The sequence below is a fragment of the Capricornis sumatraensis genome, chromosome 16 (genome assembly GCF_032405125.1).
Source record: "Capricornis sumatraensis isolate serow.1 chromosome 16, serow.2, whole genome shotgun sequence".
Lineage (NCBI taxonomy): Eukaryota > Metazoa > Chordata > Mammalia > Artiodactyla > Bovidae > Capricornis > Capricornis sumatraensis.
Window position 1 is genome coordinate 2,855,432 of NC_091084.1, and position 24,802 is coordinate 2,880,233.

At 39.2% G+C, this 24,802-nt stretch overlaps 1 pseudogene; it reads left to right on the plus strand.

The window, feature by feature from the left end:
- The first annotated feature begins 4,808 nt into the window (after positions 1-4,808).
- On the plus strand, positions 4,809-20,015 carry LOC138092731 (olfactory receptor 4A47-like; annotated as a pseudogene).
- The last annotated feature ends 4,787 nt before the right edge of the window (positions 20,016-24,802 follow it).

The following is a 24,802-nucleotide window of genomic DNA, read 5'->3' on the forward strand; positions in this document are numbered from 1 at the left end:
ATGGCATCCGGTCCCATCACTTCATGGCAAATAGATGGGGAAACAATGGAAACGGTGACAGGCTTTATTTTCCTGGGCTCCAAAATCACTGAAGATGGTGGCTACAATGATGAAATTAAAAAAACGATTGCTTCTTGGTATAAAAGCCATGACAATCATAGACAGCATATTATAAAATAGAGACATTGCCGACAGAGGTTCATCTAGCCAAAGCCATGGTTTTTCCAATAATCACATGTGGATGTGAGAGTTAGGCATAGGAAGGCCGAGTGTCAAAGAATTGATGACTTTGAATTGTGGTGTTGAAGAAGACTCTTGAGAGTCCCTTAGACTGCAAGGAAATCAAATCAGTCAATCCTAAAGGAAAAAAAAAAAAAAACCTGAATATCCACTGGAAGGACCTATGCTGCAGATGAAGCTCCAATACTTTGGCCATATGATGTGAAGAACCAACTCATTGGAAAAGACCCTGATGCTAGGAAAATTTGAAGGCAGGAGAAGAAGCTGATGACAGAGGACGAGCTGGTTGAGCTGCATCACCAGCTTGCTAGACATGAGTTTGGGCAAACTCTGGGAGTTATTGAAGGACAGGGAATCCTGTGATGCTGCAGTCCATGGGGATGGCAAAGAGTTGGACATAACTGAGTGACTGAAAAAAACAACTAGGAACAATCCACAGAAGGTTTTGAAGAGAGAACGTGAGGGAAAAATATGAGGGAATTCCATTCTGAGAGGAATGAGGAGAAAGGAGGAAGGGGAGGGCTAAAAATAATGTATTCAAGACTATCAGCTGCTCATCTGACCTCATCCAGTTAGATGTAAGACTTGCTTGAGACAGGATATGACAGTGTGTATAGACTTTTCACTGTATCATATTCCAGAGTGAATATAAAACTAGCATAGAACATCAATTGCACAGTGCTGAGTTATTTAACTTATATACAGAGTACATCATGATAAACACTGGGCTGGATGAAGCATATGCTGGAATCAAGGTTGTCGAGAGAAATATCAATAACCTCAGATATGCAGATGACATCACCCTTATGGCAGAAAGTGGAGAAGACCTAAAAATCCTCTTGATGAAAGTAAAAGAGAGAGTGAAAAAGTTGGCTTAAAGCTCAACATTCAGAAAACGAAGATCATATCCTCCGACTCCATCACTTCATGGGAGATAGATGGGGAAACAATGGAAATAGTGGCAGACTTTATTTTGGGGGTCTCCAAAATAACTGCAGATGGTGACTGCAACCATAAAATTAAAAGACGCTTACTCCTTGGAAGGGAAGTTATGGCCAACCTAGACAGAAATTAAAAGCTGATCAAGGTGCAATTCCTAAAGACAGATCTCTTGCTGGGAAGAATAAGACTCCTCCTGGACTTTGTCGTCGGTGCGGGAAGGGGTTTCATTGGACTAATGAATGCAGATCTAAAACAGACAAAATGGACAACCTGCTACCGGGAAACTATCCTGCGGGCCTAAGTCCTTGGGGCCCAAGAACAATACCGGGGACTTCTCTTCCTTGCCCTCCTGCCATCCCACCTGCCCCAACCCTATTCCTTCCCAGCAACTGTTAAGAGTCAATGCCCCATTAAAAGGACCTCAGATGATGATTTCGGACTTACGGTCTGCTACTTGAGGGAGTGCTGCTGCTGATTTGCCACTAGCTGATAATGTTCTTTTGTCACCAGGGGGAGGCATTTATAAATTAAAAACAAATATATTTGGACCACTGCCTAAGGGCACTTTTGGCTTGATATTAGGCCGTAGCAGCACGGCTTCGAGAGGTTTAACCATAATTCCTGGGGTAATAGACTCTGACTATGTTGGGAAAAATTTAATTATGGTCTCTACTTCTACCATGCTTTCATTGTTAGCTGGGGGACGTATTGCTCAAATACTTCTCCTACCTGATCACCCCTTTTTGGCTCTTCCTAATGAATGAACAGGAGGATTTGGAAGTACTGGGCAACATATATTTTGGGAAATGCTTATCAACGATTCTCACCCTGTTCTCTCCTTGATTATACAAGGAAACAACTTTGAGGGACTAGTAGACACAGGGGCGGATGTTTAAATCATTTCTTCCCAACAATGGGCCCAAGATTGGGAAAAAGAACAACGCCCTTTAATGCTGATGGGATTGGGCTCCATTGCAGACGTCTGGAAGAGTACCCATCCCTTGCAATGTTAATTCCATAATGGAAGATCAGTGTTTGTTACCTTTTATATTGTAAATATACCTATTAATATATGGGGAAGAGATCTTCTCTCTCCTTTGGGGACTTCTGTAACCATTCCATCGGAAAACTAGTAGCCACTGCTCAAATTCCTCGAGCACTCCCATTAAAATGGTTAACTAATACTCCAAAATGGGTTGAGCAGTGGCCATTACCACAAATGAAGCTCGAGGAGTTAGAACAATCAGTACAAGAACAATTCCAACTTGGTCATTTAGAGCCCTCTACCTCCCCCTGGAATTCTCCTGTTTTTGTTATAAAAAAGAAATCTGAAAAATGGAGAATGTTAACTGATTTACGAGAAGTTAATAAATGTATTGAACCTATGGGAGCATTACAATTGGGACTCCCTTCTCCAGCTCTTATTCCTCAGAATTTGTCCTTAATGGTGCTAGATCTTAAACACTGTTTTTTTTACCATCCCCCTACAATGGCAAGATAGAGATAAATTTGCTTTTACAGTTCCTGTTCTTAATCATGCTCAGCCTGTTAAGCGTTATCAATGGACAGTCTTACCACAAGGAATGATAAATAGTCCTACCTTATGCCAAGAATTCGTAGCTCCCTCTTTACAATTCCTCCGTCGAGTACACCCCAATTATATTCTATATCATTATATGGATGATCTCCTATTAGCAGCTCCTAGTACTGCTGAACGTGATGAATTCTTTTTAAAAGTACAGGAGGCTTTAAGACTATACAATTTACAAATAGCCATGGGAAGAATTCAAAAGGACTTTCCTATTTCATATTTAGGGACAATATTGTAACAACATAGAATTAAGCCCCAAAAGTTGCAAATTAGAAGAAACCATCTCAAAACTTTAAATGATTTTCAAAAGTTATTGGGAAATATTAATTGGCTATGTCCGGTACTTGGGATTCCTACTTATCAATTATGACATTTGTTTTCTACTTTAGAAGGAGATACAGCTCTGGATAGCCCCTGGACCTTAACCCCATTGGCTTTACAGGAACTTCAATTTGTTGAGCAACGACTAAGTGACGGCTTTTTGACTTACTTACATGCATCTCAACCTATTTCGTTTATAATATTTCATACCACTTATTCTCCAAAGAAAAAGGATTAATAGAATGGGTTTTCTTACCTAACAGTTTTTCCAAAAAATTGACTACATATATGGATAAATTAGCCGTCCTTATACAAAAAGGTCACCATCGTATTTTACAACTGTCAGGATGTGAACCACACCAGATTGTTACTCAGTTAACAACTGCTCAAATATCTCGATGTTTACAGTTTAATGAAAACTGGCAAATTTATCTTGCCTCATATCCTGGTTCGTTTTCTAATCATTATCCATCATCTAAATTGATTGATTTTCTCCGGACTAACGCTATGATATCTCATTCCCCAATTTCAGATGTTCCAGTTAAGGGACCCACTATTTTTACAGATACAAATAAAAATACTGCTGGATATTGGACCCCAGAAAGTTCCAAGGTTCTCCCTCACTCATTTTCTTCTGTACAGCTCACTGAATTGTGGGCTATCTATTTAGTTTTGCAAGATTTTCCCCAACTTCCTATTAACATTATTTCAGATTCTCCATATGCTGTTCTCTCTTGCCTACAGCTTCCCCATGTCTCCCTTCCACTGACCCTTAAAACAGCTATTGATAAATTGTTTTACCAAGTACAACAATTGTTCTTGTAGCGTTCAGAGTTAATTTTCTTTACTCACATCAGTGCACATTCTGCCCTTCCTGGACCCTTATCATTCAGTAATGCTACAATTGATGCCTTACTTTATCCTATAGAAGCAGCAAAACAAGAACATCTCTTACAGCATACCAACTCCAAAGGGTTACAAAAATCTCACGCTATTACTCAGAAACAAGCTCAAAATATTGTTCATTCTTGTTCCATATGTGCACCCTTTGCTTTGCCATTTACCCCACCAGGTGTCAACATGAGAGGACAACAAGCAAATGAGATATGGCAAATGGATGTAATTTACATTTCTTCTTTCGGACAACAAAAATGTGTGCATCATACTATAGATACTTGCACACATTTTCAATGGGCCACTGCATTACATTCTGAAAAGGCTGACACTGTTATTACTCATTTGTTATCTTGTTTTGCAGTTATGGGATTACTGAAAACTGATAATGCACCTGCCTACCAATCCACAGAATTAGCTCACTTTTTATCTCAATACCATATAACTCATACTTTTGGTATTCCTTATAATAGTCAAGGGCAAGCTATCATTGGAAGAGCTAATTGTACCTTGCATGATTATCTTGAAAAAATAAAAAAGGGGGAACAAGAGAGATTTATGAAACATAAAGACATTCTGAATAAAACCTTACTTCCCCTAAATTTTTTGAATGTTTGGAGCAAGGGAAATCCATCAGCAGCAGAGTTGCATTTTCAAGGGAAAGAAGAGGATAAGAAGATCTTGAATACGCCTATTTGGTATAAAGATAAAGAGAAAGGTTGGATCCCAGCATCATTAACATATTTGGGACCAGGGTATGCTTTCATTCCTGTTAATAATTACAGGTTTTGGACCCCACCAAGATTGATCTAAATCAACAATGGCTGATCCCTTTGTTCAAAAATTCGAAGAGCTTACTATGCAGAGAAGCTTTACTTTCTGTACAAGGGAAGCAACACCTCCTACGTGGGGTCAAATGAAAAGATTGACCCAGGAAGCAGAGAAGACGTTAATGAAGGCGGGGCAACCTCTGAATCCTACCAATCTTTTGCTTGCCAAGATGGCGGTGGATATATGTCAGATAATCAGTGTACCGGCAAGTAATCATACATATTGGGCATATATACCTAATCCCCCATTAGTAAAAGCAGTTTCCTGGAGGGAACCAGAAGTGCAGGTATGTACTAATGAGACTGCCTTCTTTCCCCCACCAGCTTGCGGGGGAATAGAACAACTATCTCATCATAAACAACAATATAATATTAGTAATTTGACCATTGCAGTGGAAGGTATTCCTTTGTGTATAGGAGGACACCCCTTTTGTCTGTCCACCAAGGAACATTCTCATCATTCTTATAATACATGGGGGGTAAAGTATAATAATTACCATTTTGTTACTTTTACTGTACTTGTTTCCACCAGGGGATTTAACACCTCAACAGAACTGATAGACATTCATAATGGAAAACACATGTCACTATGTCCTGTTAACTTTTTTGCTCCTTCTCTAGAATCGTTGGAGTGGGAACGTTGCCAAGGTCATCATCCCTTTAAAGTCATGAGTTATTCTTGGGCCATCATTGTAGATTGGAGTCCAGATCATTGGCAATTCTTAGAAAAATGGTCCAATAAATCTCTTAGGTGGCACCGTGCAAATAGCACTTTGATGGGCAATGGTAATGAAACAGTTAAATGGCAGCAATTTGCACTTGTCCCTCCTCAGTTACAATTGCAAGGATATCTGCACATTCAAGGAGATATTTGGAAACTATGGGCAGTTTCTGGTAATCCCACTATGTGGTCAGGAAACTATACTTTGGATAGTGGTGACTCTTTGGGTCCATTCCATGTTAATTTACATGTTAATAAATCTTATTCCACAATAGCATGAGTAAAATATCCTTTTGCATTGTTATATGGGAATTGGACCTGGAATGATACTGTGGGGTCTGTGTCATGTGACTTTTGTAATCTAACTCAATGTTTAAATCAGTCTTGGTGGGAAGAATTTGAAAGATGAGCCTATAACTCCAATTTCTCGTTAGTAATTGTTAAGGCTCGGACAGAAGTATGGTTACCTATAAATCTGACTCGGCCATGGTCAGATTCTTTTGCTGTTTCTCATCTAGTAACCACTGTACACACTTTGCTACACCGATCTCGACGTATGCTTGGTGTGGTCATTGCTTCGATTCTAGCAGTCGCGTCATTAACTGCAACAGCAGCGGTAGCAGGTTTTGTGTTACACCAAGGAATTCAAACAGCTGATTTTATTTGAGACTGGCATAAAGACTCTTGTTATGACTATTTGTTATGACAACAACAGCGAGATTTGGATGCACAACTTGCTACCGACGTGCTCAATCTTCAACACACCGTTTCCTGGCTTGGAGATCAATTGGCTGTTTTATCTACATGAAGTGTGTTGAAATGGGATTGGAATTCTTCTCAGTTTTGTATAACACCTGTACCATTTAACATGAGCGAAGGATGGGATAAAGTAAAATGATCCTTGACTGGGCATCAAAATCTCACTACGGAGATTATGGACCTGGAACGACAAATTTTGTCTACTTTTAGCAGGACTTTACCTGACATTACAGGGTCTCATTTGATGAAAAGTCTTCAAGAGGGAATGAATAACTTAAATCCAATAGGGCATGTATTCTCACCAATTGGGAGTACCTTTGGGAACACTGTGTTTATATTACTTTTATGTTGTGTTGCTTTTCTAGTCTTCTGGTGGTGGGGGAAAGGGAAACAACTAAAGCGCGAAGCAGAGAAGATCCAGACCATGCTACAATTTATAAAAGCAAATAAAAAGGGGGGAGATGAAAGGTTAATAGGGTAGCAGAGATATGCCTGCAAACGGGTCTCTCTGCTTGGTCTGAACGTCCGTGCAAACAAGGCATTCTACCAGAGTCTGGACACAGCCTTGAGTTTAATGGTCCCTTGCAAACGAGGGAGCATTCCCTTCTTGTGATAAGGAGGAGAAGAGGGCTTTGGACAGACTCTGCAGCAGACAGGGATTTCACTCCCCTTTGCTGTACGATAACATGTATGGGCCTGCACTGTACTGAAAAGGCTTATTCATGCAGTCTGGAATTCTGCCTAGGGGGCTTTTATAATAATAAACCACAATTAGTTTTTCGCAGTTCTGTTCCTCTGGCCGGAATGTGTATTGTCTGTCTCTTTTGTGTCTCGTGTTCTGTCTTTGTGTAATTTCGCTCACAATACAATGTACGTAAAAATTTTCTGAAACACTTGGAAGACCATGGAGAAAATGGACAGACATAAGCATATGAAATCAAATATACCTTCAAAAAATAAAGCAGCTTTTTGTCCTCGATGAGTTAAGCACATGGCTCAAAGACTTCCAGGTCTTCATGAGTAAGTTAAAAATCCCCCTTCAAATTGTGAGCAAGTTTCCAAAAGGTAAGACTTTTAATAGTTAATAGTGAAACCAGGCTTTGCATTTGTATAGATTTCTGTATTACAGTACATAGGGAATCGCATCACTTGAGTTTCTAAGAACTGAAGTTTTATTTATTTATTTATTTTAAATACTGACCATAGAGAAAATGAAATAAATCAAATTTAGTCTCCAATTCCAGGTCTGTCACTTAAAATCAGGTAACTTGGGAAAGTTAATTTGAAATTCTGAGCCTCAGCTTTTTTTTTTTTTTTAACTATAAATTGGAGATTTTATTTTTGTCATTGTGAACATAAAATGTGATACATTAAATCATATATATTGTAATATATAAATCATATATATTTATATGTGTGTATATGGGCTTCTCCAATGGCTCAGTGGAAAAGAATCTACCTGCAATGCAGGAGACACAGGAGACACGGGTTCAATCCTTGGGTTGGGAAGATCCCCTGGAGGAGGAAATGGCAACCCACTCCAGTAATCTTTCCTGGAGAATCCCATGGACAGAGAAGCCTCACAGGTTACAGTCCATAGGGTCACAAAGAGTTAGACACAACTAAAATGACTAAGCACATGTGCATAATTTTGCATAATAAATGAATTTTTTATGTTCTTCTAATCTTGTTATTTCTTTTCATTAATATATTTTTGCCTATACTAATGTAAATAATTGAAAAAAATATTTTTTTCTCACCATGTTTTACATTTCAGAGGGATATAAACTTACTGATATGCTTAAATTGAATTTCTGATAATTTGTAAACAAAAAAAAATGAGATTGATTATCTATGTTGGTTCAAGAACTGTTACATACTTATATGTAGCCCACTAGATACTCACAGAAACTATCTATCAAAATCTCATTTTACAAATATGAAAATTATGACCCAAAGTGATGATTGACCCTTATTTAAAGTATTACACCTAGATTTATAAAAGTATATTTTTAATTCAGTTCAGTTGCTCAATCGTGTCTGACTTTGTGTAACCCCATGGACGGCAGCAGGCCAAGCCTCCCTGTCCATCGACAACTCCTGGAGTTTACCCAAACTCATGTCCATTGAGTCAGTAATGCCATCCAACCATCTCATCCTCTGTCAATCCCTTTTCCCCCTGCCCTCAATCTTTCCCAGCATCAGGGTCTTTTCAAATGAGTCAGTTCTTCACATCAGGTGGCTAAATATTGGAGTTTCAGCTTCAGCATCAGTCTTCCAATTAATAATCCAGACTGATTTCCTTTAAAATGGACTGGTTGGATCTCCTTGCTGTCTTCTCCAACACCACAGTTCAAAAGCAATTATTCGGTGCTCAAGTTTCTTTATAGTCAAACTCTCACAAGCATACATGACTGCTGGAAAAACCATAGCTTTGACTAGACGGACCTTTGTCAGCAAAGTAATGTCTCTGCTTTTTAATATGTTTTTAATAAAGTATATTTTACTGGTTTTGAAATAGCTTTCATGATAAAAATGATATATATTTTCTAAAAGAAGACTTTTAAAGACATTTGAGTTACACGTATTAATGATGAAGTTTATGTAAAATCCAGTTTCATAAGGGTTTTGGCTTTCATATCATATAAACTAGATCACTGGAGTAGAAAGAGACATTTATGATCAAATATAATAGTTTGCTAAATGGAAACGTTAAGGAATCTTCACTATCACTGAGTAACAAGTGGAACAAGATTAGAACGTGGCTGGTTAAGACTTATATAATATTTGTCACAAAAAGGTTTAAAAAATGAAATGAAATCAGAAGCCATCTTTTAACCTAAAGAAGCATCCTTAATTGGAAATGAAGGAGAGTTTAATGAAAAGATGCTTCCACAGTCACACTGTTATTTTTGTTCTCTGATAATATCACTCCTGGTATATGCCATGACCATTAATTAATTAGTAGACACTTTGAGATGGCTCTGAATTTACATTATCTGAAAAATGTGACACAATGTTAGGTAGCTGATAAATATTTGTAAATTGTATAAATAACATTAAATTTACATATATTGTTCTAAAGTATGTCCCATCATTTTAGAGGTAAAATATTTCAGATCTCTGAAATTACATTCTACAAAAGAATAAATGGAACTATAGTGATGGAAAAGTGTTTTTCCTATTTGAGGGCTATCATGAAATTAAAAGATGCTTACTTCTTGAAAGGAAAGTTATGTCCAACCTAGACAGCATATTAAAAAGCAGAGACATTACTGTGCCAACAAAGGTCCAAAGTTATGTTTTTCCAGTAGCCATTTACTTATGTGAGAGTTGGACTGTAAAAAAAACTGAAGGCCAAAGAATTGATGCTTTTGAACTGTGGTGTTGGAGAAGACTCTTGAGGAGCCCTTTGACTGCAAGGAGATCCAACCAGTCCATCCTAAAGGAAATCAATCCTGGGTGTTCATTGGAAGGACTGATGTTGAAGCTGAAACTCCAATACTTTGGCCATCTCATGTGAAGAACTGACTTATTGGAAAAGACCCTGATGCTGGGAAAGATTACGGGCAGACAGAGAAGGGGACAGATGCCAGAGTCCAGCCCCGGTGGATCCAGGGAATTCGAAGGGTGGACAGAGTTGGCGAGGAAAACTTATTTATTTATTAATATAAGATTAGATTAGGAAGAAATAGTGTAGTAGGAAGATTAAGTGGAGAGAAGAGGCTGATTAACTTGGGTTACCTGGAAAACCAATAAAGTTCCAGACAAGGAGCTTGCACCATCTACGTTAGGCTGCCGGTGCCTGTTTGAATATCAGAGAGTGCCCCGCCTTGCTCTCTCTCTCTTATGGGGGACAAGTAAGTAGACATAGTGAGCCTCCACGCCCCAGATGGGAATTCAGCCTGAAATTAGAGTAAAGAGGAGACACGGGGGAAACCAGTCCAGCGATTGTCTCTCCTTCTATTGTCCTTCAAGGCCTTTTATACTTTTGATTATACATAGAGATCAATGGGTAATACAAAATTATGTAGCATTCGCAGCCCAGACTCTTTCTGTATATCTTTTTGTATACAAAAGGTCTCAGGTGATTTACATTATCTTCTGGCCAAGAGGCTTGTTAACACTTTTTGGCTCTCTTCCTTAATGAATGTTAATTTTGTTTCCCCTAAGTGTTTTTCTTTAATCTGCATATCCTTAAAGTGCTAAAGTTACATCTCCATAGAACAAAGGCACAGTGGGTTATAGCAAAGAAGGTACTTAACTCAAAGATCTAATGTTGCTAATACCAGGTCTACTACTTGTTTTTCTATATACCAACTATATCTAAAAATAAAGGATATGAAAATTTGGCAGCAAGTATTGGCTCAACAAACGAAACTTTCAATCAGTCCTATTCTAATGACTTTGACTCCTCGGAAGCCCCTATATTCCTAGGATTTTTTAAGCTTCCTGTGCCTCCTGCAGTCAGGAGGCCTCAAACAATGACATGCACAGCTGTAGGAGTCATGCAGGCAGGCTAGGAAGCCATCAGAGGGGTTTTTGGATTGAAACACTCTTTCAAATGCAGAAGACTAAAGCCCTGAATTGACTTTTTTCCGGAGAATGTCAGAAAAGTGGAAAAGCAGGCAGATTCTTATTTTTGGGGGTGGATGCTCCCGAAATTCCAGGGGGAAAACCTGAGGTCTGATTAGCCTTGCCATCAGAGCTCTGCCGCATGACCTTGTCACGGGTGGAATTCCTCACGCTGGCTCCTGGCAGACAGAGGATGAGATGGTTGGATAGCATCATCAACTCAATGGACATGAGTTTGTAGACTCTGGGAGTTGGTGATGGACAGGGAGGCCTGATGTGCTGTGGTCCGTGGGGTCGCAAAAAGTTGGACATAATTGAGCTACTGAACTGAACTAAATTGATAACATCCAGGCGGCTGCGGCCAGTGCACTAAGCACAGGCGGCTGTGGCCGGCACACTAAACGTGGCTGAGAGGAGCTACCCATGTCCAAGGCCAGGGACGGTGGCTGAGAGGAGCTACACAACGTCCGAGCCCAAGAACGGTGGGCGAGAGGAGCTACCCTGCGTTCGAGGTCACAGGCAGCAGCCAGGAGGAGCAAAGCCACCTCAAAGGAGCGGTGCTGCTCGGGCACAAGAGGGTGTAGAGGAGGCATCCTATGTTGAAGGTCAGGAAGGGCAGAGTTGAGGAGATACCCCTCATCCAAGGTAAGGAACACCAGCTGCACTTTGCTGGAGCAGCCATGAAGAGATACCTCACGCCCAAGGTAAGAGAAAACCAAGTAAGAGGGTAGGTGTTGCAAGAGGGCATCAGAGGGCAGACACACTGAAACCATACTCATGGAAAACTAGTCAACCTAACCACACTAGGACCACAGCTTTGTCTAACTCAATGAAACTAAGCCACACCCACAGGGCAACCCAAGATGGGTGGATCATGGTGGAGAGGTCTGACAGAATGTGATCCACTGGAGAAGGGAATGGCAAACCACTTCAGCACTCTTGCCTTGAGAACCCCATCAGTTCAGTTTAGTTCAGTCACTCAGTCGTGTCCAACTCTTTGCGACACCATGAATTGCAGCATACCAGCCCTCCCTGTCCATCACCAACTTCAGGAGTTCACTCAGATTCACATTCATCCAGTGAGTGATGCCAACCAGCCATCTCATCCTCTGTCATCCCCTTCTCCTCCTGCCCCCAATCCCTCCCAGCATCAAAGACTTTTCCAATGAGTCAACTCTTCGCATGAGGTGGCCAAAGTACTGGAGTTTCAGCTTCAGCATCATTCCTTCCAAAGAAATCTCAGGACTGATCTCCTTCAGAAGGGACTGGTTGGATCTCCTTGCAGTCCAAGGGACTCTCAAGAGTCTTCTACAACACCACAGTTCAAAAGCATCAATTCTTCGGTGCCCAGATTCTTCACAGTCCAAATCTCACATCCATACATGACTACTGGAAAAACCATAGCCTTTACTAGATGGACCTTAGTCGACAAAGTAATGTCTCTGCTTTTGAATGAACTATCTAGGTTGGTCATAACTTTTCTTCCAAGGTGTAAGCATCTTTTAATTTCATTGCTGCAGTTTCCATCTGCAGTGATTTTGGAACACAAAAAATAAAGTCTGACACTGTTTCCATTGCTTCCCCATCTATTGCCCATGAAGTGATGGGACCAGATGCCATGATCTTCGTTTTCTTAATGTTGAGCTTAAAGCCAAATTTTTCACTGTCCTCTTTCACTTTCCCCAAGAAGCTTTTTAGTTCCTCTTCACTTTCTGCCATAAGGGTGGTGTCATCTGTATCTGAGGTTATTGATATTTCTCCCGGCAATCTTGATTTCAGCTTGTGTTTCTTCCAGTCCAGCATTTCTCATGATGTTCTCTGCATATAAGTTAAATAAGCAGGGTGACAATATACAGCCTTGACGTACTCCTTTTCCTATTTGGAACCAGTCTGTTGTTCCATGTCTAGTTCTAACTGTTGCTTCCTAACCTGCATACAGATTCCTTAAGAGGCTCAGAAATTTACAGTTTATTGTTATCCACACAGTCAAAGGCTTTGGTATAGTCAATAAAGCAGAAATAGGTGTTTTTTTTTTTTTTTTTTCTTGAATTCTCTTGATTTTTCCGTGATCCAGTGGATGTTGGCAATTTGATCTCTGGTTCCTCTGCCTTTTCTAAAACCAGCTTGAACATCAGGATGTTCACAGTTCACGTATTGCTGAAGCGTGTCTTGGAGAATTTTGAGCATTACTTTACTAGCATGGACAGATGGTGATTGCAACCATGAAATTAAAAGATGCTTATTCCTTGGAAGAAATGTTATGATCAACCTAGATAGTATATTCAAAAGCAGAGACATTATTTTGCCGACTAAGGTCTGTCTAGTCAAGTCAAGGCTATGATTTTTCCTGTGGTCATGTATGGATGTGAGAGTTGGACTGTGAAGGAGGCTGAGCACTGAAGAATTGATGCTTTTGAACTGTGGTGTTGGAGAAGGCTCTTGAGAGTTCCTTGGACTGCAAGGAGATCCAACCAGTCCATTCTGAAGGAGATCAGCCCTGGGATTTCTTTGGAAGGAATGATGCTAAAGCTGAAACTCCAGTACTTTGGCCACCTCATGTGAAGAGTTGACTCATTGGGAAAGTCTTTGATGCTGGGAGGGATTGGGGGCTGGAGGAGAAGGGGATGACAGAGGATGAGATGGCTGTATGGCATCACTGACTCGATGGGCGTGAGTCTGAGTGAACTCCTGTATTTGGTGATGGGCAGGGAGGCCTGGCGTGCTGCAGTTCATGGGGTCACAAAGAGTTTGACACGACTGAGCACTTGAACTGAACTGAACTGAACTGGGCAGAGTGAACATGGATAGTTGTAAGACATGAGCTTGGCGAAGCATTATCTGAGGCAGTGATTGTTATGACTTATATGATATGTCTGAGGACACAATTATGGTTCCTTTGTGTCCTCTTAAAATTTATATGTTGGGGTCCTCATCTTTAAAAGGACATCTTTTTGGGGGTGTTAGTTCTAAAAGGTCTTGTAAGTCTTCATAGTAGTGTTCAACTTCAGCTTCTTCAGTGTTACTTGTTGGGGCATAGATTTGGATTACCTTGCTTTTGAATGGTTTGCCTTGGAAACGAACAGAGTTCATTCTGTTGATTTTGAGAGAGCATCAGAGTATTGCATTTTGGACTATTTTGTTGACCGTGATGGCTACTCCATTTCTTCTAAGGATTCCTGCCCGCAGTAGTAGATATAAAGGTCATCTGAGTTAAATTCACCCATTGCAGTCCTTTTTAGTTCACTGATTCCTAGAATGTAGACATTCACTCTTACTGTTTCCTCTTTGACCACTTCCAATCTGCCTTGATTCATGGACCTAACATTTCAGGTTCCTATGCAATATTGCTCTTTACAGCATCGGACCTTACTTCTATCACCAGTCACATCCACAACTGGGTATTGTTTTTGCTTTGGCTCTATCCCTTGATTCTTTCTGGAGTTATTTCTCCACTGATCTCCAGTAGCATGTTGGGCACTTACCAACCTGGGGAGTTCCTCTTTCAGTATCCTATCATTTTGCCTTTTCATACTGTTCATTGGGTTCTCAAGGCAAGAATGCTGAAGTGGTTTGCCATTCCCTTCTCCAGTGGACCACATTCTGTCAGACCTCTCCACCATGACCCGCCCGTCTTGGTTGGCCCCACACAGCATGACTGAGTTTCATTGAGTTAGATAAGGCTTTGGTCCTAGCATGATTAGATTGACTAGTTTTCTGTGAGTATGGTTTCAGTTTGTCTCCCCTCTGATACCCTCTTGCAACACCTACCATCTTAGTTGGGTTTCTTTTACCTTGGACATGGGGTATCTCTTCACGGATGCTCCAGCAAAGTGCTTTACTTTGCAAGAGGGGTATCTCCTCACCATCACCCCTCCTGACCTGAACGTTGAGTAGCTCCTCTAGGCCTTCCTGTGCCTGTGCAGCCACTGCTCCTTGGATGTTGGGTTGCTCCTCTCAGCCACTGCCCCTGACCTGGGCCCTGTGGTAGCTCCTCCTGGCCGCCAGGAAGCAACAATTAGAACTGAACATGGAACAACAGAGTGGCTCCAAATAGGAAAAGGAGTATATCAAAGCTGTATATCGTCACCTTGCTTATTTAACTTATATGCAGAGTACATCATGAGAAGTGCTGGGCTGGAAGAAGCACAAGCTGGAATCAAGATTGCCAGGGGAATATAAATAACCTCAGACCTTATGACAGAATGTGAAGAGGAACTAAAGAGACTCTTGACCAAATTAATAGAGGAGAGTGATAAAGTTTGCTTAAAGCTCAACATTCAGAAAATGAAGATCATGGCATCTGGCCCCATCACTTCATGGGAAATAGAAGGGGAAACAGTGGAAACATACTTTATTTTTTGGGGCTCCAAAATCACTGCAAATGGTGACTGCAGCCATGAAATTAAAAGACGCTTACTCCTTGGAAAAAAAAAAGTTGTGACCAACATAGTTAGCATATTGAAAATCAGAAACACTACTTTTCCAACAAAGATCCATCTAGTCAAGGCTATGGTTTTTCCAGTAGTCATGTACGTATGTGAGAAGTGGACTGTGAAGTAAGCTGAGTGCCAAAGAATTGATGCTTTTGATCTGTGTTGTTGGAGAAAACTCTTGACAGTCCCTTGGACTTCAAGGGAATCCAACCAGTCTTTTCTGAAGGAGATCACCCCTGGGTGTTCTTTGGAAGGAATGATGCTAAAGTTGAAACTCCAGTACTTTGGCCACCTCTTGTGAAGAGTTGACTCACTGGGAAAGACTCTGATGCTGGGAGGGATTGGGGAAGGAGGAGAAGGGGATGACAGAGGATGAGATGGCTGGATGGCATCACTGACTCGATGGACATGGGTCTGAGTGAACTCCGGGAGTTGGTGATGGACAGGGAGGCTTAGTGTCCTGCGATTCATGGGGTCACAAAGAGTCAGACATGACTGAGTGACTGAACTGAACTGAATCTTTAAAACTAGAGAGTGTGAGTTTATCTGAAAATAGGTTCTTTACAGAGTTAATTTATTTAAAATAAGATCACTAGGGTAAACCTTAATGCAACAAGACTAGTTTTCTTATTAAAAAAGAAATTCAGATACAGATAGGTTTACATGGAGAAAACCATGTGAACTTAAATCTGGTCATCTTTAAGCCAAGGAAAGAAGCAGAGAACAAGTCCTTTTCTCACAGTCTTTAGAAGTGGCCAAGCCTGTTGACACTTGATTTAGAATTCTAGCATCCAGAATGGTGTAATGATAAATTTCCATTTTTTTAAATCCACCCAATTTTTGTTACTTTTTAATAAAAGCTCTAATAAACTGATAAAGACATTGATACAAAAAAGTATTATACTAAATACCAAAAAATGAGCAAGTGGTTTTGGGTTTTGGTAGTGGGTAGATGCTTAAAGAGTTTTGGGCTGCCTGTTAGAAAAATCCTAAAGTGCCTTTAAGAGACAATTGGTAGAAATATGAACAATAAAATGTGGTCTCAATGTTCCCAGAAGAGAACAAAATGGCTATAGAGAAAGCATCTATCATCTATCATCTGAGAGAAAAATGGAAATTATTTAACATTGCTAGAAATATGATAAGTTTGAAGTCTCAAATGAAATGCTGCTGCTGCTGCTACTAAATCGAGTCAGTCATGTCTGACTCTGTGCGACCCCATAGACAGCAGCCCACGAGACCCCTCAATCCCTGGGATTCTTCAGACAAAAACACTGGACTGGGATGACAGTTCACTTTCCAGTGCATGAAAGTGAAAAGTGAAAGTGAAATTGCTCAGTCATGAAGCAAAGTCTTCAGAAGTGAAGCCGATGCCTTGAGACCATATGGACTCTAGTCCACCAGGCTCCTCCATCCATGGGATATTTTCAGGCAAGAGTACTGGAGTGGGTTGCCATTGTCTTCTCCCAAATGAAATGAAGAACGTCTTATTGGACATTGAAAGAAGGTAATTATTGTTCTGAATAAGCATTCCAATCCCAAAGAAAGGCAATGCCAAAGAATGCTCAAACTACCACACAGTTGCACTCATCTCACATGCTATTAAAGTAATGCTCAAAATTCTCCAAGCCAGGCTTCAGCAATATGTGAACCGTGAACTCCCTGATGTTCAAGCTGGTTTTAGAAAAGGCAGAGGAACCAGAGATCAAATTGCCAACATCTGCTGGACCATGGAAAAAGCAAGAGAGTTCCAGAAAAACATCTACTTCTGCTTTATTAACTATGACAAAGCCTTTGACTGTGTGGATCACAAGAAACTGTGGACAATTCTGAAAGAGATGGGGATACCAGACCACCTGACCTGCCTCTTGAAAAGTCTGTATGCAGATCAGGAAGCAACAGTTAGAACTGGACATGGAACAACAGACTGGTTCCAAATAGGAAAGGAGTACGTCAAGGCTGTATATTGTCACCCTGCTTATTTAACTTATATGCAGAGAACATCATGAGAAATGCTGGACTGGAAGAAACACAAGCTGGAATCGAGATTTCTGGGAAAAATATCAATAACCTCAGATATGCAGATGACAGCACCCTTAAGGCAGAAAGTGAAGAGGAACTAAAAAGCCTCTTGAAGAAAATAAAAGAAGAGAGTGAAAAATTTGGCTAAAATCTCAACATTCAGAAAATGAAGGTCATGGCATCCGGTCCCGTCACTTCATGGGAAATAGATGGGGAAACAGTAGAAACAGTGTCAGACTTTATTTTTTATTATTATTATTATTGTGTGTGTGTGTCTGTGTGTGTGTGTGTGTGTGCTTCAAATCACTGCAGATGGTGACTGCAGCAATGAAATTGAAGACGCTAACTCCTTGGAAGAAAAGTTATGACCAACCTAGATAGCATATTCAAAAGCAGAGACATTACTTTGCTGACTAAAGTCCATCTATTCAAGGCTATGGTTTTTCCAGTAGTCATGTATGGATGTGAGAGTTAGACTCTGAAGAAGGTTGAGCACCGAAGAATTGATTCTTTTGAACTGTGTTGTTGGAGAAGACTCTTGAGAGTCCCTTGGACTGCAAGGAGAAACCACCAGTCCATTCTGAAGGAGATCAGCCCTGGGGTTTCTTTGGAAGAAATGGTGCTAAAGCTGAAACTCCAGTACTTTGGCCACCTCATGCGAAGAGTTGACTCATTGGAAAAGACTTTGATGCTGGGAGGGATTGGGAGCAGGAGGAGAAGAGGACGACAGAGGATGAGATGCATGGATAGCATCACTGACTGGATGGATGTGAATCTGGGTGAACTCCGGGAGTTGGTGAGGGACAGGGAGGCCTGGCGTGCTGCGATTCATGGGGTTGCAAAGAGTGGGACAGACTGAGCTACTGAACTGAACAGCTAATAAAGTGACCTTTGGTCTTTATATTCAAATTTGTTCTACTGACTGAATATGTAGATTATCTTAAGTGAATCTTGAGTATTATGTTTTTGTGTCTTTAAACATAGTGCATCTTTTCATGTTATTCCCTGCTATCCGCTTCTGTTTTCCCACTTCTTTAAAATCAGGTAAAGCATTGCTTCTTCTGGGAAGAATTCCCTGGTATCAATTTGATTTAGGTGTTCTTTAGCACAATATGAATATATTTATAATTAATAGGTTATAAATTATATAATCCAATCATCATATATTAAATCATTGATAGTATGGAAACAATCTTATTCAACATATTAATCCTAATTTCTGTGATAGGATGTTTGATACAAAGAGCTGCTCCACAGGCATCTTTAAAAATCCTATTTTATTTTGGAGTGTATTTAATTAACAATGTTTTATTAGTTTCACGTGTACAGCAATGTGATATATTTATTCATGGGTTTATTCTTTTTCAAATTATTTTCCCATTTAGGTTGTTACATAATATCAAGCAGAGTTCCCTGTGCAATACAGTAGGTCCATAAACAATTCTGACTGAATGTTCAAAGACAATATCAAGCTTTGTACTTGTTGCTTAGTTGCTAAGTCATGTCCAACTCTTTTGTGATCCCATGGACTGCAGCTCTCAGGGGTTCTTTGCATGGGATTTCCCAGGCAAGAATACTGGAGTGGATTGCCGTTTCCTTCTCCAGGGCATCTTCCTGGGTGAGGGATTTAACCTGCATCTCTGCTTTGGCTGGCAGATTCATTACCACTGAACCACATGGAAAGCCATATTTAGCTTATAATACTTTAAAATATTTTCCTTATTTTATAGCTCAACTATTCTAATTTGTGAAATCCATAACTAAAAAGGAATAGATGTAACTAACTTTGTCCTTTTGAGCCTCACACTGAAGCCGAAAGAGAAGAAAGTACTTTATATTATGTTCTTGCTCTTCTACATTTTGACCATGATGGGTAACCTACTCATTACTGTGACCATCACTGTCAGTGAGCCTCTAAACTCACCCATATACTTTTTCTTGCTAGCTTACCATTCATGGATGCCATTTATTCTTCAGCCATTACTCAAAAATTGATTTCTGATATGTTCTTTGGGGAAAATATCATATCTTTCCAATTTTGTATGGCTCAGCTCTTTACAGAGCACCTTTTCAGTGGATGCAAAGTCTTCATCTGCTGATGATGGCCTATGACCACTATGTGGCCATCTGTAAGCTCTTGCATTATTTGGTGATCATGAGGCAGAAAGTGTGTGTTGAGCTGCTGGTGGTGTCCTGGGTTTGAAGGTTTTCTGCACTCAATTATTCAACTTAGCACTATTTATTGGCTCCCGTTCTGTGGCCCCAATGTCATTGATCATTTTATGTGTGACATGTTCCCTTTACTGAAACTCGTCTGTACTGACACCTATGTCATTGGCATCTTAGTTGTGGCCAATGAAGGACTGGTCTGCACTATAGTGCTTCTGCTCTTACTCGTCTCCTATGGAGTCATCCTGCACTTTCTGAAGAATCTGAGTCAGGAAGGAAGGCGGAAAGCCCTCCAGACCTGTGGTTCCCAAATCACTGTGGTTGTCTCTTTCTTAGTCCCCTGTATTTTCATGTATGTGAGACCTATTAAGAGCTTTCCCATTGATAAAACACTGAGCGTGTTTTACGCAGTCATAACCCCCATGCTGAACTCATTAATCTACACTCTCAGAAACTCAGAGATGACAAATGCTATGAGGGAACTCTGGAGAAGAAACATCATATCTTGCAGCAAATAATTTTGACATTCACCATGAAGAGGTTCATATAATTTTAGGGCCCATCTCCTTAGAAACCAAAAGTCTCTTAAAATGGATTCACGTATCCCATTAATTTAAGGCATTTTTATAATTATAATAATTAACTGTATAGTTGGGTTACTAATATGCTTCTCTGGTAAAATGTCAGCTCTGTATGTAGCATTTGCTTATCACTTTGCCTAGTAAGGTGTAATATGTATAAGGAGGAAGTTGATAAAACTATATAATAAATTAAATATTTACAATTTCAATTATTTTAATCAATTTATTCAGTTATCTTTAAAATTATTTTCTGAGACTTAGTTTTATTTTTTATGTTACTCGTCATTTTTGTCCATTCTTTTTATTTTATTAGTGAAAATATTTAATTATATACATTGTCCTCTGTATTCAATTTCAGTTGCATTACATGTGAAATTCTCTGTGACACTTTTTAATGTAAAAGGAAAGCATAATAATAGATAAAATTTGAAACCATATGACATAGTAAAAGTGGAAAATTCCTTCTTTCAAAATAGTTCAAAACAAGGTAAGAAGGAGAGAATGATAAATTTGAATGTATTAAGAGATTCTGTTCAATAAAAACACCTGCAAGAAAGCAAAAAGGCAAGTTACAAACTGAATTGATATTCACAGGAAGTATTCATACAGAATTGGAATGATTTGTTCCTTGAAAGCTTAGTAAAATGACCTGTAAAACCAAATCAAACCTCCTATCCATCCCTTTCAGTGTTTCGTAGTGTTCTTCCCCACAGTAGTCACAAGTCTATTTCTTAAGATTATTCAAATATTAATTTGTTCAAATACAAGCATATTTATCTATGTTTTTGTGTATAAAATGTCTGAATATTTACATTTTATTATTAAACACAGTGAGGATCTTTCCATAACAGTCTGTATAGATCTAACTCATTCTCAGTAATTCTTATAATATGTGATTTTCCTCATAATATTCCTGAATTAGTGTATCCAGTATTTTTCATGTCATTTCAAATCTTTTCCTATGATGTGTAATTATGCAATAAATATGTAAATTCTTGATTGTGTATTCTTAGAAATGTTAGTTTCCAGAAGTAGAGATTTTGGATCACAGGGAATATGTGTTGAAAATGTTGATATTCATAGTTATTTTCAAAATGAATCATACCTACACTTCTGCCCACAGTCTATCTCCTGTTTAACTTCTTAATAACCAGTGATCAGTTTTGGGGATATGACAATATGGTTCATTAAAGAATTTTTAATTCATTTTTGTACTTTAATTGAAATTCTTTAAATAGGATTAATTTGGGCGTCTTTATAAGTTCTATGTATTTATCTTTAATTATCTATTAATATTTTTGATTATTTTCTTTTTCATACTTACTTCTCTGAGCAATTATATACTAAGGAAATAATCCTTTAAAAAAAACATTATCTATGTACTTAATTTTCTGGACTGTTATTTGATTCTGGATTTCTTTTGCTATACAGAATTCTTTCTTGGCTATGTAGATTTTTTTTGAGGGGGGTATTTACTTGGTCAGGTTTATGAATATTTTATGTGCTTTTTGTTTCATCAATAAAAGTTTTGCACATTTCTCCCTAAACATAATATTACTCCATATTTTTTAGACATTCATACTTTAGCACTCTTGTGGTTTTATATTTTATATGAAATGTTTTATCCATCAGGCATTTATTTTGATAAATAAGGAGTTAAATAAGAATTGTATTTTATTGTTTTCTAAATGAATTTTTTTTGGTAGCTGCATGATTATCTTTCACCACTGATTTGAAATCCAAACTTTACTGTATTCCAAAATTCCACATCTATGTGAATGCAACTCTTGATTTTATTTTGTTCCACTGATTTCTTCAGTCATGAAGTATTTAATGCATGGTATAATTGTAATTCATCTATAGAGTATTTTGAAATCCAATAAGCCCAGAACTTCTTCATTACTCTTCTTTTTCAAAATTATGTCTGTTTTGCACATGTATGTTGTCAAGTTAATTTCATAATAAAGGCCCAGTCACAAAAATTCCATTTCAACATTTGACTTACAAATAATAATTTAGGAAAATTTTATATTTTTAGAGACTTGAGAACTCCTGTCCATAAAGAGGATAGGTGTTTTCATTGTCTTTTTCTTATCCATTTTATAAGTGCTTTTCATATTCTATGTTTTTAAATCCTTTATAGACAGCTACTGTTCTTACTCCCGGATATTTTATGTGTTAGCTGACATTATTGCTGTAAGAAAAAATATCTCTTTTAGGAAGTCCATGACTTAAAACTTTGTTGACCTTCAGTTGATGTGGCTGAGATCATTCTACTGATGAGTCTAGCCTATGAATACTTTCCGTCCATCTGCCCTACCTCACCATCATGTTTATATAGGTGTGGCCATATCTGGGAGTTACCCGGGTTAGAAGATGCATTCATGTAACACTGTGGATCCTTTTTACAACCTGGCTGCTTTTTTTGGTCCCAGTGACATAGAATTCATGTGTAACATGACCCTGTTGAAAGTCGTTTACATGAATACTTATACATTTCATTGCTGCCAACTACCTTTTAGAACAAACGCTTAAAAAAGATGTCCTTTTCATTATAGGGGACTGGGATGCAAAAGTTGGAAGTCAAGAAACACCTGGAGTAACAGGCAAACTTGGCCTTAAAATGTGGAATGAAGCAGGACAAAGAATAATAGAGTTTTGCCAAGAAAATGCACTGGTCATAGAAACACCCTCTTCCAACAACACAAGAGAAGACTCTACACATGGACATCACCAGATGGTGAAGGGTTAATAGGGTAGCAGAGATGTGCGTGCAAATGGGTCTCTCTGCTCTGGCTGAGCATCCTTGCATATGAGGTGTTCTGCCAAAGAGTCTGGACACAGCCTTGAGTTTAATGGTCCCTTGCAAATGAGGGAGCATTCCCTTCTTGAGATAAGAAGGAGATGAGGGCTTTGGGCAGACTCTTCAGGAGACAGAGATTTCACTCCCCTTTGCTATACAATAACATGTATGCACCTGCACTGCACTGAAAAGGCTTATTCTTACAGTCTGGAATTCTGCGTAGGAGGGCTTTATAATAATAAATGGCAATTAGTTTGCCCAGTTGTTCCTCTGGCCAGAGTGGTGTCCTGTCTGTCTTTTGTATGTCTTGTATGTTTTATGTCATTTCACTTGTAATCTCCAGAAATCTCCTACAGATGGTCAACAACGAAATCAGATTGATTATATTCTTTGCAGCCAAAGATGGAGAAGCTTTATACAGTCAATAAAAACAAGACCAGGAGCTGACTGTGGCTCAGATCATGAAATCCTTACTACCAAATTCAGACTCAAATTGAAGAAAATAGGGAAAACCGCCAAATCAGTCAGGTATGATCTAAATCAAATCCCTTATGATTATACAGTGGAAGTGAGAAATAGATTTAAGGGCCTAGATCTGATAGATAGAGTGCCTGATGAACTATGGAATGAGGTTCGTGACATTGTACAGGAGACAGGGATTAAGACAATCCCCCTGGAAAAAAATGCAAAAAAGCAAAATGGCTGTCTGGGGAGGCCTTACAAATAGCTGTGAAAAGAAGAGAGGCGAAAAGCAAAGGAGAAAAGGAAAAATATAAGCATCTGAATGCAGAGTTCCAAAGAATAGCAAGAAAAGATAAGAAAGCCTTCTTCAGCGATCAATGCAAAAAAATAGAGGAAAAGAACAGAATGGGAAAGACTAAAGATATCTTCAAGAACATTAGAGATACCAAGGGAACATTTCATGCAAAGATAGGCTCGATAAAATACAGAAATGGTCTGGACCTAACAGAAGCAGAAGATATTAAGAAGAGGTGGCAAGAACACACAGAAGAACTGTACAAAAAAGATCTTCACGACCCAGATAATCACGATGGTGTGATCATTCATCTAGAGCCAGACATCCTGGGATGTGAAGTCTAGTGGGCCTTAGAAAGCATCACTACAAACAAAGCTAGTGGAGATGATGGAATTCCAGTTGAGCTATTTCAAATCCTGAAAGATGATGCTGCCAAAGTGCTGCATTCAATATGCCAGCAAATTTGGAAAACTCAGCAGTGGCCACAGGACTGGAAAAGGTCAGTTTTCATTCCAATCCAAAAGAAAGGCAATGCCAAAGAATGCTCAAACTACCGCACAATTGCACTCATCTCACATGCTAGTAAAGTAATGCTCAAAATTCTCTAAGCCAGGCTTCAGCAATACATGAACTGTGAACTTCCAGATGATCAAGCTGGTTTTAGAAAAGGCAGAGGAACCAGAGATCAAATTGTCAACATCCGCTGGATCATGGAAAAAGCAAGAGAATGCCAGAAAAACATCTATTTCTGCTTTATTGACTATGCCAAAGCCTTTGACTGTGTGGATCAAAATAAACTGCGGAAAATTCTGAGAGAGATGGGAATACCAGACCACCTGACCTGCCTCTTGAGAAATCTGTATGCAGGTCAGGAAGCAACAGTTAGAACTGGACATGGAACAACAGACTGGTTCCAAATAGGAAAAGGATTACGTCAAGGCTGTCTATTGTCACCCTGCTCATTTAACTTATATGCAGAATACATCAAGAGATACGCTGGACTGGGTGAAATGCAAGCTGAAATCAAGATTACCGGGAGAAATATCAATCACCTCAGATATCCAGAAGACACCACCCTTATGGCAGAAAGTGAAGAGGAACTAAAAAGCCTCTTGAGGAAAGTGAAAGAGGAGAGAGAAAAAGTTGACTTAAAGTTCAACATTC